General features: G+C 38.5%; 1 long non-coding RNA gene across 3 annotated transcripts in view; it reads left to right on the forward strand.

Annotated features, from left to right (window-relative positions):
• Positions 1-7,852, forward strand: part of LOC105672369 (uncharacterized) — a 58,648-nt gene extending 50,796 nt beyond the window's left edge. Inside the window, exons 4-5 of one of the 3 annotated variants that reach the window (XR_010891496.1) lie at positions 161-394; positions 6,909-7,852. This is a non-coding gene — a long non-coding RNA (uncharacterized lncRNA). Of the gene's footprint in view, positions 1-160; positions 6,868-6,908 lie in introns of those variants that run through there. The other 2 variants (XR_010891497.1, XR_001100816.2) reach the window with 2 other exon arrangements.
• The last annotated feature ends 8,054 nt before the right edge of the window (positions 7,853-15,906 follow it).

The following is a 15,906-nucleotide window of genomic DNA, read 5'->3' on the forward strand; positions in this document are numbered from 1 at the left end:
CATGATTCGCGAAAGAAATTAACAAAAAGGAAGATGGAATCGAGAAACAATATCTAGCATTTGTAACTAATCTCATGAAAAATCGCTGTCTAAAATGCCGGTCAGCTTTGATTAATTAGTAGTTGTAGCTGCTCAACTTGTCATTTCTCGTTGCATACAGTAAATCGCCGTGTACAAGCGCAAAATAAACAGCGCTCGGCGCACAGGAAAAGCGCAGCATCAGCATCGTTACCGCTCTTCGTGCGTCAATCTCCGCGCCTCATTGTCGATAGATTAAGGCAGATTAGGCGAACCTACTTTCGGATTACGCCGCCGTCTTTCTGTCTTATGGAACCGTGATGTAGAGTATGGAGGGTACCCGAGGAACATTGCATCAATTATCAGCGACATATCGGTGAGTTTGTAGTTAATTTTTCCCTGGGCGAGAATTTAACATCCAGAGATGCCCGAGGTCGATTAGAATCTGTTTTTGCGAATTGAACTTGGTGAATTCAATATAGATAATAGATACAGCGTGTTTCGATTAATCCTCGGTATATCGGCAACAACTGAAATATTCTACTTTCCAAGAAGGAGGAGAGAAAATAAAATGACATTCAGAAATTCAAAGCTTACTTGCACAAATCACCTTGAATTCAAATTTACGAAGAAAATCGCAAAGTTATGTGCTTGTAAATTGATTATTTCTGAAAATTTCTGTAGCTTTTTAAAGTATGCACAATTCTTTTTTCATTCTCAAAACGAGCAGATTGTGCTCTCCAAATTTGGTAATTTATTTCGGGAACACCCTGTATAAACTAATGAAGATGTAACGAACGATGCAATCGCGTATGCATAGCAGTAGGACACTCTCTACAAACGATAATTCTTACGACGAATAAACGCGTCATTCGCGATGCACGAGCGCGCTGGGATATTCTATTTGCGAATGCGAATGCGAATGCGCGAAGACGAATAACATTCGAGGCGTTGAGAGATGGTGGCTCGGTAGCCAGGACTTTAATAAATATATGGGCTACGTAGCCGCGGGGTCCGGCGCGATCTTGGCCGCCATAACGCGATCGTGCGGTATGCTCCATAAAGTTGCCTCCTTGTCGGTTGCGCTCTACAAAATTGCTTGCTCGCTCTATCCTCGGCTTGTCGGGCCAATGTAGGAGTATGAAAATATTGCGAGAGAACGCGCAGTCACCTCTTCCGTGGTACGCTATCGTGCGCGAGATCTTTTCCATTATGATGTTTATTCAAGTATGGCCGATTATCTTCGAGATGATTATCAATTATCAACTTCAATGAATTCTGTTTTATCGTGTCAGTAATTTTATTTTAGCTGATTCAGTGAAAGTTTCTGTTTTCCGAAAATTAGACTAACGAGTCTAACGATTTCATATAGGATTTCATTTATGTTATAATGTATGTTTTAATCAATTATTTGGAACTTTATTTAGCTGGCGTTCACGAACGACTTACGGTATTAGAAATTCGCGAAAATCCAGGAATTGCGGCTGGAATAGCGGCGAATTTTGCGGATTCCTTTGCTAATATCGGGCGGATATTCACGTTATCGCGTCCCGATTCCTCCGGTGACGTTTCATTAGCGATTTGATAACAACGGACAGGATAGCGATCCAAATGAGAAATTGTTTATTACTCGATATTGCACGATCGGGAAACGGTTCGCTCGACGCAATTTATCGAGATGGGTGCGATCTCCGTGGAGAGAGAGACCAATTCCGCCGTATTCTAATTGCATTATATCTCATGCCTCACCTTCGCGAGATCGAGTAAACGGCTTGAAATCGCGGAAAATATAAACGGCATCGGCATCGTTGCCCGAAAGGCAACGGGAATCGCGAATTTATCGAATTCTGCCGTGCGCGCACGGATCCCGTGACCGACATCCCGACAGAATATTTTCTCGGGAGAATCACAGAAATACATGTAATTGCAAATATAAACTATTATGAAATCATTAACGGACGTATCGCGCACAATTGGCAAGCTAATGAAAAGTTTATGGCGACCGAGATACGTCTAGCAAACTTCCAGGATCGAGTTTCAAGTATTTAAATTGAGCTCGCTTTATAGACGATTTATAATTTGCGATAGAATTCAAGATAGAAATCTATGTATAATTTAATGTAATAGAAAACGTTTAAAGAATCAGATTCTACACGTACAAAATATATATTAGTAATATTTTGTACATATGAGTGCTTTGATTGTTTTAATGTGTCTCTTGTATTGCATACAAGATAAATAGAAATCTATCTCTGTCGCGAGTGATAAATTGTCCACAATAGATTTTAAATATTAGAGAGTCGTAAATATGAAAAGTTAGCCTTTGGAAGCTTAGAAATGTAAATTTTATTAAAATAAAATAAAAGTTAACAAGCGGTTAGTCTTTGAATTTTAGAGTTATCGCGATGCAATCGAGTAAAATATATGGCAAAATACATGGTAATATAATATATATGATAAAAGATAGTTTCTTAAATATTTTTTTATATTTTATGATTCTATTTTGTGAAACAATTATTTTACATTTGCAAGATATTTTTATGAATCAAATATGTGTGTAAAATCCAAGTTGAAAAAGTAAGAACTTGTTAATATAAATTCTAAAATTCTACTCTCTGAGAAATTTGGTGATTACACGTTATAAAATATTGCTGTTTAAATCGTCGTAAAAAACTCGTTAAAATTTTGCCATTAAAATTCCTAAATTAGTTACGAGAGAACGTAGAAGAAACTTGAGGACCTTACGGCGCGCGCGTATGCAACTTGGATCTTGCACCGAATGCACGAGCTACGAATACGACGCAGTAGACAGATACGGACGGCGAGGATCTCGCGCGCTCGCACGGGAACTTTCTAATGCCTGCATTAATATTTTTGTGCCTGGGAGCTAGAGCCGGAGTTGCGTCAAAAGGTCGGGCGCTCGCGCTCGCGCTCGCGCCGCGCTGTTTCTTGCACGCGTGCTGTAAAACGGCCGGATATCGAATTTAGCATTGTAAAGACAGAACGATATTATTCCGCTGAATAACGCCGCGTCGATTACGAGCGTACAGTATGTAAGTGATCTTATAACAGCCTCGTCATTCGGCGAGTACCATCATCATCCCGAGGGAACAAACCGTCCTTTATTCTCTGACCTGAAAATTCTCGACATAAAACATTTTGTGTGTAATTTGTCGGCGCGCGTTACACACACACACACACACACACACACACACACACGCGCGCGCGCGCGCGCAAATGTATCTAGGAGGATTTTAAGAGACGTGCGATCGACGCTTGCTCTGGAATTTCGCAAACTGCATCATTCCCGGTTTGTTTTGCGAGCACCTGCGCTTTTACATTCGCGCGATCGCGAATTCCGTTAAGCCGGCGAGAAAAATCCTGATGACTCGGGAAATCTGATCCTGATTTCTTGCCCGGCTGGACGAAGAAACTAGCAACAACGATCGGCCGATGTTCCCGTTGAATTAGCAACAAAACGTCCACGCGCGCGCGGAAATTACACGCTTCTTACACGTCGGAAGGTCACCGCCGGGACGAACTTGTGCGCGAAAGCGATCGTTTCATTTCAGAGATATATCTATCGGTCCGCGTAATTGTCCTTGATAACGGGAACACGATGCACGTGTAACGGAGCGACCTGATATATTATCGCTTTGTTCTCCGCGACGAGACTGCTATCAATGTAGCATAGTGTTTTACCGAAGCGCGTCGTAATGCACACCTTCCACAATTATCTTTCTAAATTAACTGGCTGCTAGTACCATGTAGTTTATAATTTATCTGATAATACGCTATATATAACTTGGATATATTTTTTTATTTTATACGAATTTATATATATATTTATTATATTTGTGCGCAAATGTTGAAGATCTTGGTGTAACCACATTGTTATTAGCGACTCCGGTTGTATCGCTAATAATGGATCTCGTGCATCTCGGTGCGACGTCAAATTACTATCTATCTAGATTTACTGCAGACGCTTTCATTAATCCACAGGACATTTGTTAATTTGAAATTTACACTCATTGCACAAATGCTACGATTTTACTTAATTATCGGGATCCTTTCGCGCTGGCATTTCCAGCGAAGAATGATATGTAGTGAAATAGAATACATGAACAATTATTCGTGCGACGTTTCATTAGTGCGCGGATAATTAGTCACGACAGGGGATTTATCCCGTAATACAACAAGGAAAACTGCGTTCGCGAAATTCCCTGATTTTTGCGACCGGCTATTTGCTTTTTTTATTTTTTCCTTTGATAAACGATCGCTACTTTTCGCCGCATCATTTGCCACGGCACCGTGATTTCTATCGATAACTCGTTAAGCTCGTCGTCACTCTTATCATCTTTTCAATCTTTAGCGGTAAAAGAGCGATCGCGTAGCGCGCGTACGTACTCGATATATCGGCGGCAATAATAGATAACCTCGCATTGAAATTAATGAAAACTCCGCACTATAATCGGCAAATCATTACTCTCATCCTTGACTCTGTTGCGAATTATAGTGTGAGGTGATAATTACGTGGCGCAGGCCGTATTTAATGTTATTTTCTTATTAAAGATTTCCTTTCTTCGGAAAAACTGTCTGAGAAACCGATTTAAATTACAAGCGACTAAAAATGAAAAATTCTTCGGAATCTATAAATTTTTATTTTATAGTTTCAAATAGATTTTGTTCTAATAGATTATAATTTAGAAATTGATCGTACGAAATTATTTAGCAAAGGAAATTAAAAACTAGCGTTAAGTGATCATTTTTCTCTTATTTTTCAAGGCTGGAAAAATGGATTAAAAATTATTCAAAGATCTTGTTGGAAAAAAGTAACTCATTAAGTTTGGGAAATTTTGTACAAACTTTCGCCATAAAATATTCCATCGAAAATTTTTAATGAAAATTTAATTGTATTATTTTTATCTTGTTTTGCGATAAAAATTCAACTTTATCTTACTTGTATCTTAAATTCAAAGAGTCTCAAAATATCAGAACAGGTGATGCTCTCATATAAAAGTTTATAAGAGTACTTTTATTTGTGTGCATCTGTGGTCCTCTTTTGCGCTTTTACATAAGCGTGATATCTCATCTCAAGCGCGTTTAGGCCTTAATTATCGGACGGTACGTAACCAGTGCGCCGATATGTCGGTGTAAACGCGCTTTACGACCAGGCGGAGAAAGTCGGTTACATATATTTAATAAACGCCGCGTTGGCCACCGACTCGTCATTGGAAGCATAAGATCGCCGTGTTCGGATGGGAGGACTCCCCTCTTATGAAAGCCCCGTCGCGCGTTTTTCAACCCTCGCAAAGTGATCCTCAGCCTATATCTCGTCCCGATATCTCGAGCGCGACGGTATATTTATGCGAGAGAACGCATCATGTTGTCGTTGCCTCATTATCATTATCGCATCTCGTAATTGTCGTCGCAGTCGTGTAAATGTCTTCGGACGGGAAATCGGAATGGGCGATCCGATTATGCTCCGACGAGCCGACGGCAAGAAGGGTGGCTTGCCTTCCGACTGTCCGCGCAGTCGATAGTACTTTGATAGTATCAGGTTATAAACATCGCGTTGTCGATACATGGTATCTTCGATATACTATTGCTGCACTAATCTTTCTTTGCTTCACCACGTGTCTCTGTATAATTACAGTAAATAAGACAAATAGATCGCGCAACGGCGCGGAGTCGCACCGTTTTCCACCCGATTTCGTCACGTTACTCCGTCTCTCCTTCCTTCTCTCTCTCTCTCTCTCTCTCTCTCTCTCTCTCTCCCTCTCTCTCTCTAACTCTGCGCCTATATCAGAGAGTCGATCGGTGATCGCGATCGGGCCGTCGATCGGCGATCGACGCGTTAACGTCGTCACGTTATTAGCGGGGCTTTAAACAGCTAATTACGCGCCCGAGTGTAATGGCGGGAGATTTTTGCGCGATCGGCGGAAGATCTTTCCTCGATCATCATCGACTCCTTCGTCTTCCTTGCTCGCCGCTATCTTGCTTGGCAACGCTGCTGCGCTTACTGGCTACGTAGACGAGACGCATAGCAACCTAGAAAGTCCGAGGAAACGTGAGCGCGAGAGCGCCGAGAGAAGAGACTTTTACGCGATCGCTATCGCGCCGACCTAATAACAACAATTTCGTCAAAACCAATAGCCAACGATGATCGGCCGAGCAATCTTCTTTCTCAGACGAGTTTCTAAAGCTAATTCTTCGCCGCGTAGTCGCCGCGATTGATCGATCGATCAATTGTTGCTCCGTGTTGCTCCGATAATTCCAAGTGAATCATCGAATGGACACAGTAGATTCATTCGGATTTTTCCACAGAAAGAAATCATATTGAAATTCTTAGAAATTCTTGAATCATATATTGTTATTCTTAGTTGTAATCAACTATCAAAATTCAATCAAGTTTGCTGTTTATCGAGAGAAATTATCTACACTTATACTCAAATTTAAAAAAAAGAATTTTTAAATTAATACGATTAAATCGCATTAAGTTCTTAGGTTCTGTATTTATGTTTTATTATATTGCAATTGTCAGATTACCAATCAATAATTTTATATAATTTTTAATTTATATTTTAGAGTCATTTTTCATTAATACTTACAGTGGTGCTTAAAAGAGCACTTTTAAAACTTTGATAGCATATAGTACTCATTAAATTAAACGAAAAATTTTTAGTCAACATGAGTGAAAAGAAAGGACTGAACTTTGGGATAAGTTGCTATCAGATTAATTAAGAATTAATACTTGACGCCTAAAATTTCGTGTTGAGAAATTACTCAAAGAACCGGTTGTTCGATTAATTACGCGATGCACCGCGTGTATTGTATAAGAGGCAATATTGTATAAGAGCCAAATAAAAGCCTTGCTTTCTCCGATTCAGCTATTCGACAACTAGCGCTCTTGCAGGACACGCAGGACCCCGTCACTTAAAATCCCCCATAATTGATCTCCGCTTTTTTTAACCGCAAGAAGAGATGTTTCGTCGTTAACTGGGGTGTCCAGGTAGTTTCGAAGAAATGAAGACAAGGAGAAAAGAATAGGAAGACAAAAATACAAATGCAAATGGTGAACGGTCAATAATATCTTGATGGAGACACAAAAAGTGTTTCAAAATCATTAAAATGTTTTTAAAATTTGTATGAAATATGAAAAAAGTAGAAACTGCAGCACTGCTTTGTAAAACTAAAATAAAAAAAAAAAAAAAATACGATAGTTCTTATGACAACGCAATAATGTAGAATTTTGTTCAATCTCTGATAACTTCTTTCTTTTCTATCATTTAAAAGCTACAAGTGTTACGATATTTTCATTGAAAACAGGTCGATTTTAAAACTGAGAAATTTGCGGTAAAAAGGAAAAAATATTCAGTAAAATTTTGGAGCACCTCATGTATCGAGGCAGCGAAGTATGACCATTGTCGTCGATGCCTCCTCGCATTTCGATTGTTCGAGTTAGCTCGTGCTTGATATCGAGACTGAGCCGAACAGTATACAATGGGACCCCGTTGTGCCGTCGTCGTTACCATGCCTGCCTCCGCCATTACCATTCTCTCATTGTTATCATTGTTATTGTTATTATTCTACCTAGACACTATTAACGATTGAAATCGGCCCCAGCTAGATATTTCGCGAGTCGCCGAGTCATCACCTTCGCATTGGCGGCGAAATTCAATCGGCTTGCCCCTCATTTGGAGATTAAATTGCTTGGCATCCATGCTTAAGCTGAGAAAAATAAATTCCGAAGAAAATATCCTTAATTAAGTTGAATTTGAAAGAAAAGGAGTTTATCATTAAATGTCTATAATTAAATTTTAAAAAGATAAAAGATAATTGTGACAGCATCTTTTGTACGTAGCAGAAATATGATTAATATTGTGATTAATACAAGTTTTCTATTGAGCAATCAAACGCAGAATTTATAGGTGGCATTAAAAGAGATATTTAACGTTTCTATATTAAAGCGGAACGACGCCAATGGGGCGCACGGTATATCGGACGGAAGAAGTATATTCGATATATCATGGGGCACATTTATAGCTAGAAATAGTTCGATCGAGTGCTTCATTCGATCCTCAGGCGTGGCTGAACAAATACAAAAGCGCCTTTTCTCGAGATAGGCAGAAAACAGGTCTGGCCAACAATCAACGGTGCATGAAGCTTCTCGGCCGATTTCACAGATTATTTTCGGCTATAGAAGATTTTTACGTGCTGCATAATAGCAACAATTAAGTAAAATACCGCTAGTTTGTCCTGTAACGCAAATACAGTTGTACAATTATGCAATTTGTAAAACAAACATTACAAGAAAAGATTGATTTAGAGAATTTAAGAATTTATTTCTTGAATAATTTAAATCGCTTTATTTTGATAATTATTTCAGTAAAAATATTAATTTTTTTGTTTTCAATTTCTTTCTTTTTAAAATTTTTTTTATTCTTATTTTTTAATTGATTTTGACTTAAGTGTATTTAGATTTCGAGCTTAAACGTCAGAATATTTAACAAAAAGTGCCGTCCAATTAAATGTTTCTTAAGAAAAGATCAACTTCGATCCAAAGACACAGGAACTGCTAGATTCCTTATTGCTCGTGTGACACTTCCATTTATTTATAATTACTCTTGAGATTATCTAAATGAAAGCTGGAGAATCGACACAGTAAATTGCGCGATACACAAGACGGACAGGCGGCAACTGAATCTTCATCTTTACGTCAAAAGCGTAATGCACGTCGTGGCATTATTACAGACTCGAAGGCGATCATGACCGCGCCCCGTTAATTATTCCTCTCGTCAGGATCAAATCGTTTCGTTGTCCCATAAAACGGCCGACCTTTCCTACGAGAAGTGCGCACACCTGTCGCAACTCGGTTGTGTGCATTCGCCGCTCGTAAACACGCTCAATTATGCTTCAAACACGTTCGCAAATACACACAGCCACCCGTGGAAAAAGTAAACTTTCCTTCAAAAATAAGGAAATAATATTTTAATATTCTCCTTTTGATATATTACTGAGTTGCTAAAAAATTTTTGATTATAAATATTTAATTAAAAAGAAATTTTAATGACAAATAAATTCTAATATTTATTCGAAAAGTTTTTATTAGATTTCAATTTTGAAAGAAATATGCGACGTTTACTTTTATGATCGCGCCGGTGATCGGGCGAAAGATGCACTCACCTGGGATTAAAATCGCGACGGTGACGCGATGATGGAGCATCGGAGAACGGTCTCTTGTTAATTCCAGGACGATTGCACTATTTATCGGTCACGGTCGGCCGATGAGGAAGAGAGGCCGTCGAAGAACGCAGGGGGACTCATTTCGTACGTTCGTTTCCATGATTTTTGCCCCCTGCCTTGCTCATTTTTCTGCCCCTTTCCTTCCTCTTTCGCCCGATGCGTATCCTTTCGCGCGTCTCCTTCCTCTCTTCGCGAGATAAGATGCCCCTCTTCGCACTCTGGAGACCTACTTAAGGAAGATCGACCGAGCAAGCACACCGCTCCTTCCTCGTCGTTCTCATCATCCTCTTCTCTATGCGAGGAGCCTCCGATTAGCGTGATTGGTCTTTTGAAACGAAGCGATGTCAATTACGAAACGAGGGTTCGCGTACTTTGAAGCAAGTCACGCAGCAAAAATATCGATCCGACGTTTTTCTTCTGAAGTTTATACGATACGAAAATTACCTAATCAGAAATATTGAGTGGTTGTAAGTGCCGCCGATGGTAATTTCAAAAAAGTTTCAGTTTTATAAGAGGATCTTGTAAAATAAGTAGCTTCTGTGTATAATCAAGCATTATATTATATTGCGTGAAATGCTGTAATACTTTCCTCATGCTGTGAAAATAATTTTTATGCTTCAAATTTTCTATACTTGCAAATTTATATATACTCTTTTAAATTTCATGTTTCAATGTGCCAAGTTAAATTATATATATATATATATATATATATATATATATATATATATATATTTTTTCCTCCAAAGGAAATATAAATATGCAAAATATTTGCATATAGTCAACTAGGATATTTTTGTTCTTTTCCAACGAACGAATTTGAATGATGAATAAATATCTGGTGAAATTTAATTAGAAATATAAACAAGACAACGCATTGCATTTGCGTTGACGCAGTTATGCAAGCGAATATAAATGCCATTGAAATAATTATCGTTGTTATGTAAATATCTGCACAACGCATAACGATTAAATGTTCAAGACGGGACACGTCGGCTCGAAGGCGGAGTCGCGCGAGGAAAAGAAGAAGAAAGAATGAAGAAGTCGAGCAAATTAACGCGCACATCCACGCGACTTTGCGAGCGTTGGCAAGAAAAATAACGGTTATTTGCGGTAATTCCGGAAGCCGGCTCTTTTTGCGCGCGTCCCGCCGTGTCGTTCGTCGTCACGTCGATCTCTTGATGATCGTGCTAACTCGATTCACTCAATTTCTAACTGCAGTTTTACATAAAGTATTGACGTAGATTCAAAGTGTAAAGTTTGTACAACTTTATTCGTGAAAGTAGAAAACCTACGCGACTTTTTCTTATATCAGAATGTAATATAAAATACGAAACTCTAACAATACGGGCGTAAAATTGGAATTTAATGGCAAAATTTGAGATTTATGAAAAGCGAGAATGCTCTTTTCGCAGGATGCGCTCAAGGTTGGAGCAAATTTATTTGTTGAGTATAAGCGCTAATGCGAGTTTCGTGTAACCAGTTCGTAATTTACTATCTCAATGAGACATGACGTGAAAATTTCGCTTGATCATTCCTCAGCCTTCTGTGATAATTAAATCACTTTGTTGTGCAGAAAAGGCGTGACTCGATGCGATTATAAATTGATCCTGAGATTTTTTTGAAAATCGACATCTGATTAATTTTGCTCTCGCCGGAACCGTCTTCTTTTGTATATTAACGTCACTGATAATATCAATCAACAAACATTTAAATAATAAACTTTGAATAATTCAAGTATCTGCATTAAAATCATTGATAGTCGAAATCATTCTATTATTCCGTATGTAATCGACTTAATTTTTTCCTCTTAGTTAATGAAACGAGAGGATTTTTTACAATATCAAATGAAATTTAAAGTATAGAATTAACAGATACGGCGATTCGATTTTATGCAGCGACTAATCCTAAAATGTCCCGCAGACAGGTCCCGCAAACAGGACACCGATCAGGATACCGTTCGCGTGGTTCAGGGACTCCGCAAAGTAGGTTTCCCGCAGATTAGCATAATACATTTGATCGGATTTCGTGGAGTATCGTTAATAACGCAGTCACGGATACCTTTTCGGCCCGCCATGTCCTTCTACGATTTTTCGTAGAAGGCATAAGGCACACGAGTGCTTCTTGTCTCTCTTTCTCTCTCTCTCTCTCTCTCTCTCTCTCTCTCTCTCTCTCTCTCTATCTATCCATCTATCCATCTATCCATCTATCTATCTCTATTCCGAGCTAGTCTATTTATTTATTAGCTGCGTTATTGGCAAACGCAGCTAAGCAGATAAATGAATTGATTTTGCGAAATGCGGTCTAGAATAAATTAATCTTTGAAACCGGTAATTTTATTTAAAATAGAATGTGATAAAGAAACGTTAAAGCTTATGCACGAAGTTAATATAAAGATATAAAATTGGATTAAAAATCTTATTGCTGTAGGAAAGCTATAAAAAAGCTAGAACGCGTTTGAATCAAGTGTAGAAAAGTACTGTTGGAGAGAAAATGTCTTCAACGGCTCAAATCAAGATAATTTCGTTGTCCGACGCGATTGAACTGACATCGTATAATGCGGTCTCTAGATTGCGCCGATCTTACGTCAATCAGCTCTCCAACTAAATTAATAATTAGTACGTGTTCCTGACGCGACTCTGCAATCACAATTACGAACTGACAATGCAGCGTGGTGCAATCCATACGGCGCGCATAATCGATTTTCCGCGGCGGATATCGATCGCGGCGCGCTCGCGAAACCTTGAACGTTCATTTGCAACTTAATGAACGACACACCGACATGAAGCGTGGAGGATCACGCGCAGTTGGAAAATAACGAATTCGATCCGTCGATCTCGCTCTCTCGCGTAACGACGACACAATCGGCGCTTTTGATCGAATCAAAAATCTAATTACCGTCTTGTGATTTTTTTTTCGACCAACATATGTTATAAACACTTGCGCGAATCGATTCACAATTCTTGACGGGCGATTCGAGCTGCCCGCACAATGCGTCATTTATGACAGATGAAATTCTCTGTGCTGAATAAGAAAGAGACAAGAACAACGAAGATAAAAGATAAATTGTGAAACATTATTTTAGAAATACTTGAGAAGATTATTTCAGAAAACTCGAAAAGAAGAGAAAGAAGAAATTGGTTATTTTTCGGAAAAGTAACCAACAAAAATGCGGAAATTGTGCTAAATATAATTTCAAAACGTTTTCAATCGTGCGAAATTGTTATTTGTTATCTCAAGCTGATGTTAACCAGCTTAACGGACATAATTCTTTACGTATCCGGGAGTGCGTATAAAGTATCGCGCGAATGTCGTGATAACACGATCAAAATCGCGTGTCACAAGTGTCGTACGAAGTATCGCGAGTGTCAGATTGTGAGTACCATCATCGAAGGACCGCTGAGAGGAGGAGGAGGCTTAAGGAGCATCGGGCGTCGGCGGAACAACCTTAAGGTGGCTTATTTATTTATCTATTATTTTTAGATAATTTCAACACATAAAAGCCAACAATAAGAACCAGAACTAGACCTTGGTGCTCGTGTTTAATGTTTACAATAATATACATATACTATTATATATGACAAACGTTTCGGCTTTTTGTTTGGGCCATCTTCAGTGTAATCTTTAACATTTAATATTCGTATAGGCACATTAATTTTTAAATTAAATGCTCAGTTAGGCACTAAACTCTAATCATGTATTATAAAATTCTGTGGTTCAAGTAGTAATCATTGTTTTTCTGATATGTACAGTAGTGCTCAATAAACGTAAAGATTTAAAAATTTTTTTTCAAGAATACCATGCTCATTAATGTCTCGGAAAAAATTTTTATTATGGTTACAGTTTGCGTCTAACTCGGCGCTTAATTTAAAATTAATGTGCTCTTATTGTTAGCTTTTATGTATTCAAATTATTTGTTTAATTAAAAAGAGCCTCTTTGTTCTAATTTTTTATTGTTATTTTTAGATATATTAATTGTTTTTAACCGCGATAGTCTTAGTAGTATTCTGCGTCATTGTAATTTGTCTTATTAAATATCTGTGAAAAAATACAAAATTTAATATGTACAATAATTATTTTGTTTTAATTTGAATTCACTTTTATATTTTATAGATCGGCGATTAACTACAACTCCGCTGCTATGCTCATCGATCGGTGAGTATGCTTAAGCATTTGAAATTTTTTTTACAACTTTCCTTATATAATTTGGCTAAATTTTTTGTGGAAATATAATTTGCAGCAAGTTTATTCAGGAAAGTAATTGTATTGGAAATTGAATCATATATAATCTGAAAGTTTTTTTCTAATATCAATTTTAGTAGTATGTTTTTCAGCATTTTTATTGAAAATTTATAATATTATCGATTATAATTATTTAAAAGATTTATAGCATAGTCATGAAATTTTTTACAAAATTTTTACAAATTACATAATAGAGAAAGTTATTTTTTTGCTGGCAACTTGATTTTCTCTGTTTCGAATTGTTGCATATAAAATGTTGTTTCTGCATTAATAATTTGCAAAAACATTTTTACGAAAACACTGTGTGTAATTTTATATAAAACTTTCGAAACGCGACATTTCATATGTAATGACTCAACAAATGTTTAAGAAGTCTCGTCAAAGTACACGGAGATTTAATGGAACCAATTAAGCTTACAAGAGATTTAAATAGAGAGAGGACCGATGCGGTCTATTTAGAATCGCGAGAGACTTGTTCGGTAGGATAATTCGGGGATAATAGTGGGTGGAGTAACGGAATTGCAGGAATCAAGCAGACTCGAAAAGCAATTATCGAGTCTTTATCAAGGGGGGACCGCGGCGATTACGTGACCTTTCACTTTTCCACAATTTAGTAATTTGAACAACGGCGGTGACGTAACTTGCGTTGCATGCCGCTAAACGCTTGCAGTTACGATGATTTTAACACATCGTTGCTTTGTTTAAACACCATTCTCGCGGGAACACGTGCCTTCAAGTCCCGATAATTGATTATTTTAGAAAAGAACAAATAAAAATTGGCCATGTCAATGTTTTGTCTGGCAATTTCTAAAGAAAAAGATTATACATATGTCATTGAAAAAAATTAATTGGTGTTCCTCAGAATAAAAGCCCATTTTCATAATTTTATTTCGATTAAAAGTCAAAAGTTTGAAGGAGAATGGAATTGAAAATTGAAAACATATCCTTAACTTTCACGCGCGATATCTCATGAATTCGACATTTCATACGTAACGATCCAGTAAACTAATTTTTAATAATACATTTTCTCATCAATTAACCCATAAAGATACAGTTCTGCAAGTTTAAATGTTGCGGTATTCTCGATTTATCTTGAAAATTAGACCAAGTCGGACTCAAGGACTTTAACGTGAAACGCGAAGGATTTATCTCCGGACAGGACAGGAATTAGGTGATCACGTTCGTGCCCGCAAGGTGTACGCCACGACCGTAATCGCGATATTCGCCCGGAACACAATGTTGCTGCAAGAGCCGCGGCGGCGGCATTGCTGCACCCATTGCAACGCGACGCGCCGCGGATAAGAGAGGCGCGAATGCATTCAATGCAATTACGATGTAAGCCGTCGATCGCGCTCGACTCGCTCCTTCTTTTCTTCTTCTGTTTTTTTCTCTCTTCCACGAGCCAAGCTCGCGCGCGCCCATCCGTGAGAGTTCACAACCATTCATCATTGAAATGCAGCGTGTAGCGTTGCACTACCACTGACGTATACACGAGAGACGACTTGAACGCCTGTAATTCTATCCATAGTCTGCGCGATTGCATCGTCTTCGGTCAAGAATCTACATTGTAACGCTGATCCCTCAACCTTTGTCAAATTAACGCTTTTGTCAGCCGAAAGAAAGGGCGCGCTTAGTTCTCAATATCTTTAATAATAATAATTAATAATAGTAACTATATTTATATATTTTCTCAAAAGCGCGCAAAAAGTATAACGAATGAGGAGGAAAAAAGCTCGAAGGAAGAAAGCCGTTGCGCGGCACGCAGTTTCGAGGGATTCACCTCTCTTAATCGTCGTGGCTCGCGGCGTTTCTCGGATTTCCTGAAAGTAGATATACATCTTGGCGGGCACACCGAGTGTCAGGTGCGAATGCGCGCAGGAGAAATTCTCGCGATATCCTCGGAGTTCGGAATCGCAAATACGGTGCTTTCGGAACACCCTCTCTCTGTGTGTGTGTGTGCGCGCGCGCGCGCGCGCGCGTGTGTGTGTGTATGTGTGTGTAGGCGCGCTAGGTAAGTAGAAATATTGATCCGCTTTCGGTGATTTTGTACATCATTGGTCTGTCGTCGTTTGAACGCGAAAAGCGTTTTTATGAAACGCAATTTTACATAAAACGCGCGATTTTATGAGACGCCCATAAGAGAGAAAGTCGGATCACTCTACAGTGTTTGCAGTCATTTAGAGATCATATCGAGACTCGCTGGAAGACTCGCCGTAAGCCGCACTATCTATGTCTGCAATTTATCTCCTTTTATCGTCAGCAGAATCGGGTCGCTGATCAGTAAACTTCTTATTTCGGTCGAATTATTTCATCCGCTGAATCATACTGCATCGCACAAGCAGCCAAAACCTTCAATTTTCATAAAATTTGTACCTATCGGATATGCTGCGTATCAAATGTCGA

The sequence above is a fragment of the Linepithema humile genome, chromosome 8 (assembly GCF_040581485.1).
Source record: "Linepithema humile isolate Giens D197 chromosome 8, Lhum_UNIL_v1.0, whole genome shotgun sequence".
NCBI classification, from domain to species: Eukaryota; Metazoa; Arthropoda; class Insecta; order Hymenoptera; family Formicidae; genus Linepithema; species Linepithema humile.